The following is a 16,106-nucleotide window of genomic DNA, read 5'->3' as shown; positions in this document are numbered from 1 at the left end:
GCTTGTTTTGTTTTTCAGTTGGTATTCTTTTTTTAAAATTAAAAAAAATTATTTTTGAGGAAGATTAGCCCTGAGCTAACATCTGCCACAAATCCTCCTCTTTTTGCTGAGGCAAACTGGCCCTGAGCTAACATGCTTGCCCATCTTCCTCTACTTTGGGACGCCTGCCACAGCATGGCTTGATACTTGGTGCATAGGTCTGCACCTGGGATCCGAACCGGCGAACCCTGGGCCACTGAAGCAGAACGTGTGGAACTTAACCATTGCACCACCGGGCTGGCCCCTGGTATTATTTTCTGATCACACAATTAATATATATTCATGGTAGATAGCATAGAAAAAATCCCTGAACATGCAGAAAAATGTAAAGAACAGAATTAAAATCATTCATAAGCTCATCACTACCGCTAATATTTTGGAGCATCACCTTGCAGCCTTTTTTTCTACATATATGTATTATAAATAATCTTGAAATTACATTATGTATAAAGTTTTTAATGCACAGTTTTCCTTAACATTACAGGTGTGACATGTCTTGATCACTCTAGTGACAAATTGTAGCAGGTGTGATATTTTGAGTCTCGTGTTCAGGTAGACACACAGTGGTAGCATTTTTCATTTATCTATTTCTCTACTTAATTCCACTGACGCCCCCTTCTTCAGATGGCAGTAACTTTGAGGAGTCATTTCCAGGGAAATTCAGTCTCTTGAGATTTAAATCAATCATTCCCACTCCTTCTCTGTTCTTTCTGCTCCTACTTTGACATCTAAGTTTTGTTCTCTTCTGTTTTTCAAAAGCAAAACTCTAAAAGCCTCAGGAGAGGGAGCCGGTGCTGCTAACCACAGCCGGTCCCCCGACAACTGGCCAGGAGGATGCCCTGTGGCGGTGCGGATTCGGCAGAGGTGCGGTTCCCCAGGAGGCACCTGCACCGTGCTTGTCCGCCAGCTATTGGCAGAGTCGTGGGAGGGTTTTCAAATTCCCGAGGCTGGGCCACACCCCGACCATGATGTCAGACTCTCTGGGCTGGCTCTTGGTTTCAGTATTTTTTTTTTTTAAAGATTGGCACCTGGGCTAACAACTGTTGCCAATCTTTTTTTTTTTTTTTCCTGCTTTATCTCCCCTAACACCCCCCGCCCCGCCCCGTACACAGTTGTATATCCTAGCTGCATGTCCTTTCAGTTGCGGGATGTGTTTTTTAAAAAATTATTTTATTGAGGTCACATCGGTTTATAACATTGTGTAAATTTCAGGTGTACTTTATTATATATCAGTTTCTCTACAGACTGCATCGTGTTCACCACCAGAAGTGTAGTTTCCACCCATCACCACCCACATGTGCTCCTTTACCCCTTTCGTCCTCCTCCCACCCCCTTCCCCTCTGGTAACCACCGTCTGTTCTCCTTATCTATGAGTTTATCTTCCACATATGGGCGAAATCATACAATGTTTGTCTTTCTGTGTCTGACTTACCTCACTAAGCATAATACGCTCAAGGTCCATCCATGTTATAGCAAATGACATAATTTTGTCTTTTTTGTGGCTGTGTAGTATTCCACTGTGTGTCTGTGTGTGTGTGTGTGTATAAAACCACATCTTCTACTTTTTAAATCTCTCCAGATGAGGTTGAGAACCAGCCCTATGGACCTATTGCTGTGCAAAGTGTGGACCAAGGCAATGAGCATGAGCCAGGAGTTGCTAAAATGCTGAATCTCAGAATCTTCACTTTAATAATACCCCCAGGTGGTGTAGATACACATTAAAGTGTGAGAAGTTTGTAGGAAAAGTGATAAAAGTGGTGGAAACCATTTATATGGCTCTTATTCCCTTGTCTATGTGGATGGTATAAGAGGGACAATAATTGGTTTTCATTATACCTTTTAATGCTTCTGGGAACACAAAACCAACCTCGTGGTTCCTCTACGTGTATTCTTCCACAAAAACTTGGGAGCTACTCTGTCAAGTTTGAATTAAATATTACAAGAATTTAAGAAGAATTGGCATATTTGAACTAGTTAGGCCTTTCATTCAGGGACGTGGATGTGTCTTCACATGTTTACCTTCTCTAATGTCTATCATTACCTTGAATTTTTTTCCTTTGACTAGTATCTGCAGCCTTCTAAAGAAAAAGTCTTTGGCCAAAGAAAAAGAAGACTAAATAAAGTTTGTTTAAAGAGTAACAGCCATGAAAGCACTACATATTTAAACAAATGGAGGCAACTAAAGCTGCACTCAGAGGAATATTCAAAGCCTCAAGTACTTTTAGTAGTAGACAAGGAAAACCTAAACTAAAAATTTGATTTCAAAAGTCTTTAAAGAAAGGCAGCTGAAGAAAGTAAGAGGAAGGAAATAATTGCATTAAAAGCAGAATTAAAAAAAACAGAAAACCAGAAGAATTGAGGAGTAAATCCAAGATCCGAATGTTTAGTCTCTAGGTATAATAGCAGATCTGTGTGTCTCTTCTTTCACTCCTACCAGTTTCTGCCCCACGTGTTTTCAAGCTCCATTGTTCGGTGCACATACATTTAGGATTTTAATGTTTTCTTGGAGAACTGACTCTGTTATCTTGCAGAATGTCCCATTTTCTGTTAATAATATTTCTTTTTCGTTTTTTTTGAAGCCTATGTTGTCTTATGTTAATCTAGTTACTCCAGCTTTTGATTAGTATTTCTAATCTTTTTGCTTTTTTCCTTTCTATGTCTTTATATTTAATGTGGATTTCTCACAGACAAAATTTAGTTGGGCAAGACGTTGTTATTTAAATACATCAGAAAAACACTTCACACCTCTGGCCAAACCAATCAAAGTGAAACAAAACAAAATTTAAAAGAAATTAATAAAAGAATGTCATTGCCCAGTTTGAGAAAACTTGATTTTAGGAAGAATTCCCTCCCTTCTGATGGGTGGAAAGAGGGGAGAACCTAGAGACCTACAGATTCATGGTGACAAAATTATTTTTCCTGTGAGAGTTTTAGTGATACAGTATTTTTTAAATCGGTGTGAGTGGGCAGTTATAAATCCTGGCTATCACTGATAAAGTTATTTCTTAGGTGGTTTTTCCTCTAAAATTGTATCCTTCCTGCTTCTGCCCTCATCACCCCCTATCAGAGAACATGATCTCTTACATGTTGTTGTCTCATTTTATCACTCATTGTTATAACTTTTTGAATTTTGTCATATTTAAATTTAATTTAAATAGGCATTTATACAAAGCGGTTATATTGCCTCTCACCTCCCTACATCATCATCTCAAGATTTCACGGTCTTTCTAAAATTTCAATATCTCTCTACCAAGATGTATCTGCTTTATTTTGCCTTTGTCATACTTACTGTACTCTATGTCTTTACTTGCATCTCTCGATTTTTGCCTGTCTCGCCCACATCAGAACCCAAGCTCCATGAGAGCAAGGATTTTTGTTGATTTTGTTCACTGGTTACATACCACTGCCTAGAACCATTCCTGGTATGTAGTAAGTGCTCAATAAATACTTGTTAATGATGAATAAGTGAGTTGCTTCAGATGAGAAGTTAAGCTGTGGTACAATAAGTATATTTGGTCTTTATCCCAGTTCCTCGCCCAGAGCTTCAAAAATTCCTGCAATTTCCTGAGTGACAGGAGTGTCTTTTTATGCTAATAAGGTGGTTCATGGTGGCCCCTGGTAGCTTCTAGGGTGGGCATTGGTCACCAGAAAGAGCAAGCAGACGGTAGAGGGTGGAGTTTTCAGCTGCACAGCCCCTGGCGGGGGAAGGGGCCTGGAGATGGAGTCAACTGTGCAGCCAATGGTTTAGTCAGCCATACCTACGCAATGAAGCCCTGGTCAAAACTCTGGACACAGCAAGCCGCAGGCGTGCTGGAGCTTCTGGTTGGTGAACACACTGGTGTGCTCGGAGGGTGACGCACTCAATTCCATGAGGAGAGGGCACAGAAGCTCCCATCCTCCCTGTCTGCCTGCCCCGTGTGTCTCTTCGTTTGGCTATTCCTGATCTGTCTTTTACAGTAAAGCTGTGATCTAAGTGTACCACTTCCAACGAGTCATTGAGTTGTTCTAACAATTACTGAGCCTGAGGGGGTCATGGACTCCCCTGCATCTGCGGACGACTGGCCAGAAGTGCACGTGGTGTGCGAGGTCCTGCAGCCTTGTGGGGGACTCTGCCCTAACCTGCTGGGGCTGGCACTACCTTGGGGTGGTTAGTTTTCGGATTGTATTGCAGTACACGCACTTGGGGTAGGAACAGAGCATAAGTTAAAAAAAAGTTAAGTTAAAAAACAGTAAGTAGATTTATGGAAAAATGTTGAGTTGTAATGGCAGATAGATGTAAGGCGTCAAAGAAACCCTGATGGAGGTGCCCTACAAGTAACTCAGTTCCTGGAGAGACCCCCACGAGACCTGTGATCAAACAATGCAACGGAGGTCCCAACGTGTCGACGGCAGCTCGTTAGCAGTAGAGGAAATCAAGCCATGGGAGAAAATTTTTTTTAAGACATTGGAATGAGAAAGGCATTATTTCTACAGACAGAGGAAACACGTGTGTTAGAAACTCATACCACATTAAACTCTATGTTGATAGATTTGAAACCTTGAAAACTGGAAGATTTGATTTAAAAAAACATAAATGATCAAAACTGACTCAAGAAAAAGCAGAAAGATGGAATACAGCAAGAACCAAGAAAGAAGATGATAGAGTTATATGAAAGAAAAAATGGCCTTCAATGGCAGCCCTCAAGTTTTAATGTGTAGGTGGGTAGATTCTCGACTGCCCAAACGTCCAGTGAAATCTCTCCCCGAGGTTGGCTACAGGAATTATTCTTTCCTTGTTTAGTCTGAATTTATCATCTTTTGTTGTCCAAACTATTGATTGCCTTGAGTCCCAGGCACGGCTGTTGGGCTGGTTCCGTCTTGCTGGCGGGGCTGCATCCTTCACCAGAGAGGAGATCGGTGGGGCCCCACGCCGCCTCAGAGCACAGACATTTCATAACAGGATCCTCATGAACTGACTTCTTTTAAAAATGTGCAAATACACAAGGAATGCATTATTGTTACAAGAAAATAAGGAGAAAGACAGATATCGTGAAAGGCCTTGGTCCTAGGGATGTTCTGTGCGACGCTGTGCCTGGAGTTAACACTGTATCATGCTCTTAAAAATTTGTGAAAAGGGTAGATCTCCTGTTAAGGGCTCTTACCACGATAATATAAAAAGGATATTAAAGTTTGTGAAAGCATTAAAAATTTTTAAAAAGCTTTATTGAATTCATATACCCAAACAAATAACTTTATTTTGAGAAAATGTTTGTATTTCTAGGAAATAAAAGATATGTGCCTAGAAATCAAAATAAAGCTTTATTTTTAAAAAAAAATGAAAAAATAAGAGAGAGACAGAGAGAGAGTCCCTGGAGACTCGCTTCTTCCTTCTCAGCAGGGACCCTCCCAGCGGGAGGCGGGGTCGCGGGGCAGGCGCGCCCTTCCCAGGGCCCTCTGGGGCTCCGCTTCCTGTGGTGAAGATGTGGTCTGCAGAGACCAAAGCTCCTTTGAGCACCGAGTTGACTTTTTCATTTTATAATTATGCTACATCTCAATAGCTTTTATCTCATTTTGCTTGCTTTTCCCTCTATAAAAAGTTGTGGGGGATTTTGTTTATTGGTATCCCAGCTAAGGTAAAAAGCATTTTGATTAGATGTTAGCTTGGGTCCTTATTTTATGCCTCAAGAGAAAACATAAAAAGGAACAGAACATCGCAACACTGCTGCCCTTGGCCTGAAGACACCCACCCTCAGCTGCCGGGGGAGCTTGTGATGTCTGGCTTTGATTCTAGAAAAGACCCCGGCTGTCCCCTGCTCACCCTCAGAGTTGCTCGAGCTGCGGTGTTTGTAGAATCCCACCTGTGAGAGAGGGGCTGAGATGGGTGCAGGATGTATCTGGCACAGAATTAAAACAGCCTGTGAAAATGGGCTTTTCTCTGACAGCTCCATGTTGGCTGAGGGCCCAGCCCCAGGCCACGGTGCCAGGAGGACACTCTTAGGCCAGGTGCTAGGCTATCTGCGGCAGACACAGAACTCCTTCCTGACGTCCATTCTCCTTTCTCCCCGCTTCATCTGGAGGGAAGTGACCAGCTCAAAAAGCTTTCCCAGTGCTTGCAGTGCAGCGCTCATGCAACACAGTAAAACACAAGGGGAGAGAAAGGAGGCTGATTCTGCTGGCCTCCCCTTTTTCTCCTTTTCCTGCTTGAAATACAGATACAAAGCTAGGGCTCTGGCAGCCATTCTGAGGACATGAGTACGTGAGTCAGAGCTTAAGAGAGGCGGAGGGCTGGCCTGGTAGCGCAGCGGTTAAGTTCATGTGTTCTGCTTTTCGGTGGCCCGGGCTTCGCCGGTTCGGGTCCCGGGTGCAGACATGGCACCACTTGTCAAGCCATGCTGTGGTAGGCGTTCCACATATAAAGTAGAGGAAGATGGGCACGGATGTTAGCTCAGGGCTAGTCTTCCTCAGTGAAAAGAGGAGGATTGGCAGCAGGTAGCACAGGGCTAATCTTCCTCAAAAAAAAAAAAAAAAAAAAAGAGAGGCGGAGTGAGGACCTATGTAGGCAGCAGGCCAGCTCCGGCACCCCGGCCCTGGCAACCCCACCCCAGCCTCCCCGACCCGGCGTTCCTATCCTCAGGCTTCTTTTAGGTGAGAGCAAAATAACTTTGTAATTTCATCAGGCCACTGTCTAGGGGAAAACATAAAAAGGAACATTTTGTATTTCTAATTCCTAAGAAATACAACATCCATGCTGGACTTTCAAAGGCGTAGAAGGGAGAGTTCAGAATTGCCTTTGGGATGGGAGATGGGAGGGAGGGCGCTGCAGGACCGGCTGCTCTCTTCCCCTCGCCAAGTGAGGGGCCACAGAGGCCGACTCTGAGAGGCTGGCAAGCACCCCTCCCGGAAGTGGGGGACACAGGTCTGAGCTGACTCACACTTGAGCTGTCTCCAGGAGAGAAGCAGGACCGGCTGGCTGCCCAGAGCCGAAGCGAGATGGGACCCCTCAGCGACACGGAACTGAGCATTGTCCCACCACCACCGTGTCCTGCAGGCCAGAGGAGGGCTCCGTAGGGAGAAGCTGGACTGGGTCACCTGGAGAGAGACTCTGCCCAAAAGGACCACCTGCAGAAGGAGATGGCCCGACAGTTTGAGTGGCATGTGGATGGCCAGGAGGGAGGAGAGGCAGGAGGAGGACGGAGAGACAGACAGACTCGCTCGTGCGGGAAGCTGCGGGTGGAGGCCCTTGGGGAGGAGGTCTAAGGAAGCTTCAGGGGCTCCCCCGAAAGGGACAGCCAGCCGGAGGGCACGCGACACAGGGAGCCCGGCGCCCGCTGCCCTGCCGCCTTCCTCAGCCGTGGGGACCTCTGGGGATACAGGATCTGGTGTGCAGAGAGGAGGAGAAGCGAGGAGAGAGTAACCAGCCCTCCCTCCCTGCCAAAAAGGCCTGACTGAGACAAGCGCTAGAGGAGTTTAAGTCAGACAGGAATCGGGAGTTTTGGTGTCAGACCGGACCAGACTGTTTCTTCCCTGTTGGGGACCAGAAAGCCTGTGAACCCTGCTGGAGATTTCATGGCGGAGAGGGCACATGCGGAGGTGGGAAAGGACGAAGCTGCTTCTCCCTGCCCTTTCCGAGTGGAGCGAGCTGCCGGGGGCCCGGTGTGACCTGTTGGAGCGAGCAGCAGCATGCCACCCCTCCTGCCTCCGCCTCTCAGTGTCCTGTGATTTCTGTTTCGTTCTCTGACTCTGCCGTCAGTGAGGGGAGGCTTTCCCAATCATGGCAGACCACCAAGTAAGAGACAAACATAGAGGATAAAATAAGTCCCCTGTGCTCCACTGCTCAGAAAGGTCATCTTCGTCCATGGTCTTGCCCATGTGATTACAGGATTGTGATGACACTTTCGGTGTCCCAGAGAAGTGCTCTCATATTTGAAAGACTGGTGCGAGATACATCCACACAGGATTTAATAGCAGCCAAAATGGGTCCATCACTGTCATCCATCTCCTTCAGCTCGTCCGGGGGCTAGTGGGTAAACAGTAAAATGCTTAGACGTGGAGGGCGTGGCATTCTTTGTCCCCTCACCCTCCACAGCCGAGGAGGGCGCGTGCCTCTTTCAGGCCAGGCATACGGGGGCCCCAGAGAGTCACTATAGAAATTGGGGGGTTGTGAACAGGCAACACGGGGTCTTCCTCCGTGGCTGGACACTAGCCTGGCCGTGGACACTTGCACTGCTCTTGGATTGAAGCGTCAGATGGTTCTGAGGTGGCCGACTCTCCCAGGAGGCTGGCTGACGATGCTCCCAGGAGTGGGCAGGGGCAGGGAACCATGAAAGCAGGCTGCAGGGCAGCTTGTCAGGGCAAGGATGTTTGATGTCTCCCATGTCAGTGGACACTAGGAAGTAGAAATGGCCATGAGCCTCCTCAGAAGGACCCCACCCAGAAGACTGCCTGCCGGGCAGACATGTCCCCCCACAAAGAGACTGTGGGCGTGTCCCCAGAGGACAGGAGCGGAGAGCAGGGGTGAGGCAAGAAGGATGCGCATGGCCCATGTCAGGGAATGATGCAACGGCAAGGTCCCCGTGGGGGTGTCTCTGAAGACCACACAGCGAGCTGCCTACGACAGTCAGGAGGGAATCACAAGCAGCACCAGCAAAAGAAAAGGCCTTCGCCCCCTTTCCACTTACCCTGGAGGTTCAGAAAGGCAGAGAGGTCGATGGAGCAGGGGGGTGGGAGCAGACCATGGCAGGTCCTGGGCCCGGCATCGTGCCCAAGGGGGTGGGGAAGGAAGTGGCTTAAGCGGTGCATGAGATCAAGTTTTGATTCAGAACGGCTGGATTTTTTCATAGTTGAAGATGAGACTTTTCTCCTTCCTGAAAGTGACCAGATGTGGCCAAGCGGTGGGGGAGGGAGCCCTGAGGATCGTGTGGCCAGGCAGGAGAGGAACACAGCTGAACCCCGACTGTTGCTGGTGCAGTGCAGCCCCACAGTACGCCGGGTGCGCACGTCGCTTCTGCTCGCACGTTACACCACACTCCATACAGTGTTTTGGATCTTGCATTTGAACTAACAATATATTGTGAACATTTTTCCATATGAAGATTTCTACCACTTCTTTGTCAATGCCTAATTGACTAATGTATTTAATTCCCTAAGAAAAATTGTGTATTTGGAAGGATTCTTTTTTTGAGGAAGACTAGCCCTGAGCTAACATCCGTGCCCATCTTCCTCTACTTTACATGTGGGACGCCTACCACAGCATGGCTTGCCACGCGGTGCCATGTCCGCACCCGGGATCTGAACTGGCGAACCCCGGGCCGCTGAAGTGGAACGTGCGCACTTAACCGCTGCTCCACCGGGCCGGCCAGGGAGGATTCTTTTTTATCTAGTCTTAGAAACTCAATCTCAGATCAGCAGCCATCACACTAAAGTCTAATAGAAATCAAGAATAAAATGTGGGTATTGGTTTTCAGCATTTTTATTTAACATTTTCTTGCAGTTTCTAGCTACTTCAATTACATATGAACCATAAATATGAACCATATCAGGATACGAACCATAAATATGGTTCCATATGAACCATAAACGAGAGGTATGATTTTTACACATGAAGAAACAAAATTATAATTGTTTTCCAGTGATGTGTTTATATATGTATGTTTCCCAAAAATATTTTAAAAAACTGGAATTAATTAAAAGGCTTCAGCTTAAATAAAGATAATGACTCAATGGAATGGATTTTGTATATAACACAAATAACCAGTTAGATAGTACCATCAAAGAGACCCCATTTATGACAGGAACAGAGAATATTCAAATGTTTGAAAATAACATTTACCATAAAATTTAAGAATGTTATACAATTTGTTTTTGTATTTTGATGGAAAAAACAGATGGAGAGCTTTATTTCTGGATAAGAACACCTAACATACTTTTCAGATGTCATGACAACTAAGCATATGAAAAGATACTAACGCCATTTTTCATTTGGGAATTGTAGATTAAAACAGCGAGATATCATGTCACGCCTGTTAGAGTGGCTAACATCTGGAACACTGACAATACCAAATGCTGACAAGAATGTGGAGCGACAGGAACTCTCACCCTCTGTGGATGCAAAATGGCACAGCCACTTCAGAAGACAGTTTGGCCATTGAGACAGAGCTAAACGTAGCTGTTACTGTACGATTGAGCATTCCCACTCCCAGGTATCTGCCTAGGTTTTCTCTGAAAACTTATGTCTACATAGAAATTTGTTCATGAAGGTTTACGGCAGCTTTATTCCTAATCGATCAATCTTGGAAACAAACGGGATGCCTTCAATTGGAGAATGACCAGATGAACTGTGGTACCTCCGTGCAATGGTATGTTATTCAGCAGTAGAAGAAATCAGCTATCAAACCATGAAAAGACATGAAAGAATGTCTTAAATGCTTAGATGCGCATTGCTAAGTGCAAGATGCCAGTCTGAAAGCTACATGCTACGTGATTCCAACTACAGGACGTTCTGGGAAAAGCAAAACTATGGGGATGGTGAAAACAGAAGTGGTTTCCAGGGGTGGGGGAGAAGGCATGAGTGGCAGAGCACAGGGGATCTTTAGGGCAGTGAAGTCATTCTCTAGGACACTGTAATGGTGGGTACAGGACATTATACACTTGTTAAAATACATAGAATGTACAATGCAAAGAGTGAACCCTAATGGAGATGATGGGCCTGTTAATTGTGATGTCTCACTCTCCAGTCATCAATTATAGTGAATGCACCACACTAATGCAAGATGTTAATAATGGGAAAAAATATAGGGGTACGGGAGGTGGGTATTTTGGAACTCTGTGCTTTCTGTCCACTTTTTCTGTGAGCCTAAAACTGTTCTTAAAAATAAAGTCTACTGATTAAAAGGAAAAAAAGGAGCTATCAAGCCACAAAAAGGCATGGAGGAACCTTGAATGCATATTGCCAACTGAAAGGGCCACACACTGTATGATTGAATTACATACATTCTAAAAAAGGCAAACTGTAGAGACAGTTAAAATATCAGGATTGGGGGTTGGTTGAATAGGTAAAGCACAAGAGATTTTTAGTTTGGTGAAACGATTCTGTGTGATACTATAATGGTGGATACACGATACATGTGTTAAAACCCGTAGAACCTTATAGCACAAGAATGACCCTAATGTATTTAATTTTTTTTTTCCTGAGGAAGATTTGCCCTGAACTAACATCTGTGCCAATCTTCCTCTATTTTGTATGTGGGTCACTGCCCCAGCATGGCTGCTGACCAGTGGTATAGGTCTGTGCCCAGGAACCGAACGTGGGCTGCTGAAGTGGAGCATGCTGAACTTAACCACTAGGCCACAGGGCTGACCCATATATTCGAATTTTAAAGTCCCTTAGGAAATAGAGAGATCCCAAGGTGGAATGCAGAATTTAACAAAACAATTTAACTGTATTACAAATGTATGAACAACCTCATTGAGGGGTATGGAGAAAAAGGCGCTGTCCTAAGTAACTTTGGAAGTGAGTGGAAAATGAAAAAATAAAGGCAAAAAACTTTGCATAAGCACTACACTCTGGGAGATAAAGTCGTTTCTCATGGGGATATAGGCTAACGATTCTAAGGCTGTCGTACGTGTGTACTGGGGTTCCACAGTCAAGTGCATGGCTTGTGGGTGGTGGGAGCTGATGTCTTCCCACTGCTGGAGCGGGAGGTTACAGGGAAGCAGAGGGAGGGGACCAGGATGAGCACCTGGTGATGGCTCACAGCTGGAGACGTCAGTGTGAACTTGTGTTTAGTTGATGTAGATATAGATGGTTAGATACAGAAATACGGACAGGCGTGTGTGAGGAGGTTTGTAGACACACATACACACATTTCCCAGCTCTGTCAGCTGAGTGGTCTGACTGTCAGCTGAAACAATGACATCTCATTAGCAACAAGCACAGCCAGAGTGCAGATCGAGGTTTCTAATACAATTCTCCAATAAAAGGAACCAGAACTCATTGGAAAAATGGCTGATTGTGGGTTTGGGGTAGGAGAGATAGAGGAGCCTAGACCACGCAGTGCCAGGAAGTAAGGAGGTGCTCAAAACCGAAAACCTGCCGTGATACCGATGGCAGTGCTGTAAAAGGACACAGGAACCAACTGAAGGAGCCCTCGACGGCCAAAGGTTCCCGCCTTTGAAAACAAAATGAATAATGTGGCATTGGATTATAACCCAAAGTACAAAATAAATATCCATGAGTCCGTACCAATATAAATAAATGACTGGCTAAATGAATACATGGAGGAGAATAGACAAATCTCCCATAGAGATATTGGAACAATCTCTGTAGACACGCAGCCTTCACGGAGGGGGAGCACCATTCTCCTTAAGTGTGGGCTGTGCATGTGACTCCTTCCAACGAGCATAGTGGAAAAGAGGGGAAAAGGCTAACTTCACAGTGGAGAACCCTGACGGACACGACCTCAGCCAGGTGGTCAAGGTCAACACCAACAGTGATATGTCATGTTGACAGCAGCCTCCTCTGATAGCATGTGATAAAAATGGCACGTTACCTCTCTGGTCTTCTTCCAAAACACATAATCCCAGCCTTAGCCTGAGGAGAACCTCAGACAGATCTCAACTGGGGGATGTTCTGTGAAATCACTGGCCAGCGCTCCTGAAGACTGTCGAGGTCATCGGAAACAAGGTCTGAGAGACCGCCCAGCCAAGAGGAGCCTGAGGACATGCGACAACCAAATGGAACGTGGGAGCCTGGGACAGAAAAACGCCGTTAAATACAAACTAAGGCAATTCGAATCAGGTACGGACGTTAGTTAACAATAACGGATCAATATGGGTTCACTCATTGAGACAAATGTACAGTGGCTGTGATGAACGAAGGTCACGTGTGAGTAACGGGAGCTGGGGTGAGGTGCGGGGAGCTTCTGTACTATCTTCCCAATCTTTCTGTAAATCTAAAACCGTCCTAAAGTTAAAAGTTTATTAAAAAAGTATGTCAACTCTTCCCCAGCCAATTTACTAATTTCAATGTAACTCAAAATGCCCAGTAGGATTTTTTTTTCAAAATGAAAAACTGATCACGAAAGAGACCTGGATGAAACAGCAGGAACAGCGAGGTGTATTTTGGAAAAGATAGGCGGGGGTGAATTTCTATAACTCACACACACAGAGCCACAACCTTAAAACAACGTGGTTCTGATGTAAAAACAGACTGATGAAATGGAATGCTTGACCTGGAAGCAGACTCGAGAGCGTGTCACAATCTCGCCTCTGTAAAGCTGGCCACTCCGATGGGCTGGCAAAGCAAAGGCTCGCCATACTTGCGCATTTGTACCAGGCATACAGTTGTACAAAAAGCACCCTGTTTTATTTAATTTTTAAAATTTGACCTCAGCTGCAGAAGATGAAGCCGCTCACAGTCCTCGGATTGTGGTCCCCTCTCCTCACCGCTCTGCGCAGGCTCTGCCGTGTGTCGTTTGCTCTCCCTTCGTCCTGGATGGCCCCCGCCACCTCCCCTCTCGCAGGGGCACCCAGTCCATGGTTTGGTTTACGTGTTTAGAAATGCAAGCACTTTAGGTAGTGTTGCTTTCCGTGTGTGTTTTCAGCTTCCATAAATGGTAATGTCCAACAGGTCTAATTGTATGTCGTTCCTTTTTCACCCAACAGTATGTCTTTCAGGATTTGTCCCTGTTGCTGTCCAGATTTCTAGCCCGGCGCCCTGGATTGCTGCGTAGGGTTCAAGAGGCCACGCCGCCATGCTTATTTGTCCATTCCCCTCATGAGGAGGGTACAGGTTGCCTCAGCCTTCCCAGCACCTTCAATAAGACTGTGATGAAAGAACCTGCTCGTTTCTGTGTCTCGTTCACACTTGACCTTCACCAGGTTAATACTCAGAATGATGGGTAGTGCTGGGCTATTCACACTTGTGCTGAGTATTACCAGCTTGCTCTCCTGAGTAAACACACAAGTTCACACCAGCCAGCAGTGCACGGGGGCTTCCGCCACCTGCATCCTCTGCGACGTTCGTATTCTCTGATTTTCTCGTTGTGTGATCTAATGGTGTATGTCGCATCGCATGGAGGTGGTGCTTTAATTGTGTGACTGGAGAAGTTGAGCATCACGCCCTCTGTTCTGATTCCCATTTCCCCTTCAGAGTCTGGCCCCTCATGTGTTTTGCTCATGTCCTCTTGGACTGCCTGCCTTTCTCTCATTGATTTACAGGAGCCCCGTGTGTATTCTACATCGGCCCTTTCGCTGAGAGCTGGCTTTCTGCCTTACTGTGGGGACCAGCGGGCTACAGTTTATTCAAGACAATGTGGGGAGACTAGAGGGACCCCCACAGCACTCCCTCCTTGCCTCTCTCCATGCGAGGGGCACAGTGCTCTTTGACTCGGGACCGCCACTGCCCAGTCCCCCACCATGCACCGAGGTGAACCACAGTTGGTAGCTCTGGGGAGTTCTCACTGTTTTTGGTGTTGGTTTGACAAATCCATTGACCTCCCGCTGGCTTTGGTGGCACCTCCCAGACTATTTTTGGGAGCAGTGGCCCCATGCTAATTTCATGTCTTTCTAGAGCCAGAAGACAGTGTGCCACACGCCAATTTTACAAGGAAAAAAATTAGGAGAAAAACATTTAAGTACTCTTTATATACGTGTATTGAAAGTATATTAAAGTGTTTTTTAGGGAAAACATATAATTATTGTGTTTGCTACATCTAGCAGCTGAAAGCCGCTCTTCTTGTTTTCTTCAAGTCCTTATCATTTTCCTGGTTGGTGGCAGACCAAATTACCACTCAGCAGCCCTTGCGTGATGGCTGTCATATTAAACAGAACCCAGTGTCACAGCAACAACTCGAAGGCTTTTGCACCGTGGGCTGTGGAAGTGATAGATCAAAATCTGAACGGTCAAGGAGTAACCCACAATCTATCTCCCGTGTCTGGATTGTCCTGTGGCTCATTATTTTTCTGAAGAAATCTACCATAGGAAGTGAAGCTTGTGTCTTCTCGTGAGGGTATCCGCGGCCACGCTCCGCCCAAATCTCTGGGGGTGGGACCCAGTGGGCATCAGTGTCTTTAAAAGCTCTTCAGGTGATTTCAAGGACAGCCAAGATTGAGAACCAGCGCCGGCTCAGACCACTGGTTCTTAAACCTGGCTGCACATTGCTTCACCCGAGAAGTGGCAAAAGATTGTCTCCTGGGTCCCACTCCCAGACGGTCTCATTTCATTGGTCTGGAATGCAGCCTGGGCACTAGGAGTTTTAAACGCTTCTTGAGTGGTTCAAACGCACGGCAAAGTTTCAGGACCACAGCTTGACTCCTCCCACGCCTCAATCTGCCACACTTACCGGTTTAATTCCATCAGACTTGTCAGCGCCCCCTCTCCAATAGACATTACTTATTTTTTGGACTGAAGGCTTACTTGGATTTGTCGTATGTTTGTCAATTATTCACCATTGCTTCCTGTATCTCACGCCTTCCTTTAGGAGTCCTTTTTTTATTTCATGACATTATCCCTTAGAACTTCTTTTAGCAAGAGTCTGGATGCAGCTATAAATTGTCTGCATATTTTTTCTTAAAACTTCTTTATTTTAGCTTCTCTACTGATGGTTTACTGCGCTGGGAAATCGGAGCTGACACTTATCTTCTCTCTGCTCTCTGAAGGTGTGATTACGTTGCCTTCTTTTCTCTGCTGTTGCCAATAAGAAGCCTTTGTCGGTCTGTTAGTGGTTTCTAGGTTACGTTTCCTCTTTTCTGGTCTGGTTGCTTTTATGCTTTTTCTCTTTGCCTTTTGTTTTTGGTGGTTTCCCTCACATAACGTTTGGGTGTACATTTATTTTGTTTATCCTGCTTGCGATTCCTGGTTCTTCCCTCTGAGCATTCGTCTTACTCCCTTCCAGAGAATTTTCAGCCACATTCTCTTTGAGGACCGGCTTCTCTCCTCTCATCTGTGGGTGGGTCCTCTCCGTTCCCCCTCCACGTCTCTGAACCTCTCTTTCATACTTTCATCTCTTTGCCTCTCCCATCTGCAGTACCTTTGAATTCTGTGTCATATTCGCTTAATTTTAAATTTCAGTGACTACACTTACTTCTAG

Source organism: Equus asinus, chromosome 21, assembly GCF_041296235.1.
Source record: "Equus asinus isolate D_3611 breed Donkey chromosome 21, EquAss-T2T_v2, whole genome shotgun sequence".
Classification (NCBI taxonomy): domain Eukaryota; kingdom Metazoa; phylum Chordata; class Mammalia; order Perissodactyla; family Equidae; genus Equus; species Equus asinus.
The sequence above is the reverse complement of the archived record's forward strand: the minus strand, read 5'-3'. Positions refer to the sequence as shown.